The sequence below is a fragment of the Wolffia australiana genome, chromosome 6, assembly GCF_029677425.1.
Source record: "Wolffia australiana isolate 7733 chromosome 6, ASM2967742v1".
Classification (NCBI taxonomy): domain Eukaryota; kingdom Viridiplantae; phylum Streptophyta; class Magnoliopsida; order Alismatales; family Araceae; genus Wolffia; species Wolffia australiana.
Window position 1 is genome coordinate 14779123 of NC_135840.1, and position 2604 is coordinate 14781726.

Consider the following 2604-nt stretch of genomic DNA (forward strand, 5'->3'; position numbering starts at 1 on the left):
AGTTGTTGTTTCGTCCGTTGCTCACATTCTGATTTGCAAAATTAAGTATTGCATTCCATTGAGCATTTCCTGCAACTTGTCTCCCAATTGCGTTAACCTATTCAACCATAGGACAAGATTCATCAAAATGTTCTTCACTAGAACAAAAAGGACAAGGAGTGTTAGAACATTTGTTGCCATCATATGCATTCGCCTTTCCCTTAGTTTCCTGCAAAAAAGATTTAAAATTATTATTCATATCCTCCATTATTTAGCAATCTTGCTCATGTCTCTTTACAATTTATCCATTCTGATCTCCGGTTCAACTGCTTTGATGTCAATGATTCCTCCACGCTTTGGACCTGCATTTCGGTTAGTGTACGAAAAACTTTGAGGATATGTCCACTAACGTTTCCATAAATTTCATTGATTCCTCTGCATGAGTTTCAAGGAACATTCTTCCACTATATATATCTACTAGGTGTCGTTCCTGATCATTCAATCCACCATAAAAATTTTAAATAATTCATGAGATGGAATTCCATCATGTGGACACTTCCTAGTAAGTGACATGAATCTTTCCCATGCTTCTCCAAGGGTGTCAGTTCCTTGATAGAAATCTCTTCTCGCCTCCATAATATAAGTGGTCTTTCCATAAGAATAGAACTTCTTTAAAAAACTAGATTGCATCTCACTCCATGATTGAAATTCTTGACCTACTCCATTGAACCACTCTTTGGCCCTATCTTTCAAAGCAAATTGAAATAGCTTAAGTTTGAGAATTTCATGAGGAACACCTGCATAGGCAAGAGTAGAACATATCTGGTTATACTCTTCTAAAATCAGATACTCTGCCCTCTGGTTGTCTAATTGTTCCATCAGCTAGCAATAGATCCATGCAGATTTCCTCTAATTCCCCAAAACTGTATTCTTCATATAAAACTTTTGGAATCATACTAATACTAGCTCCTCTATCTAATAATACTCTAGAAAAAGTCTTTCCACCAATTTCACATGTAATAAAAGGAGCTCGTGGATCTCTCTTTTTAATGGGAACAGAGTTTAAGATACTAGAGGCATTTTCAGAATGTTTAACTACCTCCTTAGTTTTCCTAGATCTGCATTAATCCTTTAAATATTTCGTTAAAGAAGGTGCACATTTAATCATATCCTCTACGGCTACTAACATAGTGGTTTTCTTAAAATTCTCTAGGAGTCTATACTCATAACCAGGAGAAGGCTTAAGGGGTTTTAAGGCCGAAGGACACGAAATGGGAGGGGTGTAGGTTGAAGGGGTTCCACACTAGGTGATGGAACCTCTCCTTCTCTTAGGTTATTTTCCTCCAAATTTTTTTTTTCCTTGCCTAGGTAAGGATCTTGAAGTTCCTTCCCATTTCTCAATTTTGAAATGGCTTGAATATCTTCAAGATGTTCCTCATTTTCATGATATAGGCTTTCCTCTGGTAAATGAAATAAATTATTGGGGTTGATGGAAGCTTGAGTTGGAAATCGACCTGAGTGGGAGTTGGATTCAACTCCCTTGCCTCCATGATCAACTGTCCTTTGCTTCAAGCTCTCCAAAAGTTGTCTTGTCTGATCTTGAGCGTCCATCATCATCTTTGTCTCTGTTTCCATCATGGTTTGCATGCGCATCTCCATTTCTTCCCTTAGCCTTCGATTCTGCTGCTCTATCATGCGAGAGATCACAGGTGTTAGAGTTTACAAATCTTGTACCTGGTTTTGTGGAGCTGCTTGATAAGGCTGTTGTGGTGGGGTCTGGAATTGGACTCGTCGCTGGAAAGGTGCCTTGGTCCCTTGGGAGTAGATTTATTGGTTGTTGTAGATGGGCCTCTTTTGTCTTCCCAAAGACTGCTGGTTGTAGTTCAACACATGCACCTCCTCCTCTCCTAGTTGACATGCTCCATCCTCATGATCTCTCCTAGAACATAGAGAAAAAATCTTTGCTTTCACAAGGGGTGAGTTAGGGAGAAATGCATTCTTTAGAGTGGAAGTCAATTCTTCAAGCTTCTTGTTGGTTTCTCTTATCCCTGCATGAAGATCAGCTTCCGTTGAAGTTACTTGCACCACTCCCCCTCGTTTTGGGTTGGCGTTTCTTCCATTTTGACTTGCTCCAATTTCCTGCCACCCTTTCCAAAAAATCAAAAACTTCATCCTCATAAGCCATATAGAATGAGCCACCAGCTGTTTGATTTACTTTGTTTTTAAAAATATCAGGAAGTGATTCATATAAAATTTCAGCTAGCTGACGTTTTTCTATTGCATAGTGAGGGCATTTTCGGATTAATTCATTGAACCTTTTCCATGCTTCACTAAATGCTTCATGATCATGGGGATAAAATTTCTGAATTTATTTTCTATAAAAGTTAGTCTTGGAAAATAGATAATATTTATGGAGAAATTTATTTTACATTTCTTCCCGTGAGTTGGATGTTATGCCTAAATTTCTGTACCATGCAGAAGCCTTATCTTTTAAAGTAAGCATAAAATATTTCTTTTTTAATGCTACAGTGGTTAAACCAGGAATATTCTGAGAGGAACATCGAATGTGAAAATCATCAAGAAATTCAAATGGGTTCTAAGAAGAATGACCAATAAATTCATGCA

General features: G+C 37.8%; 1 pseudogene; it reads left to right on the top strand.

Annotated features, from left to right (window-relative positions):
- The first annotated feature begins 2255 nt into the window (after positions 1-2255).
- Positions 2256-2349, top strand: LOC144705033 (small nucleolar RNA R71; annotated as a pseudogene).
- Positions 2350-2604: the final 255 nt, after the last annotated feature.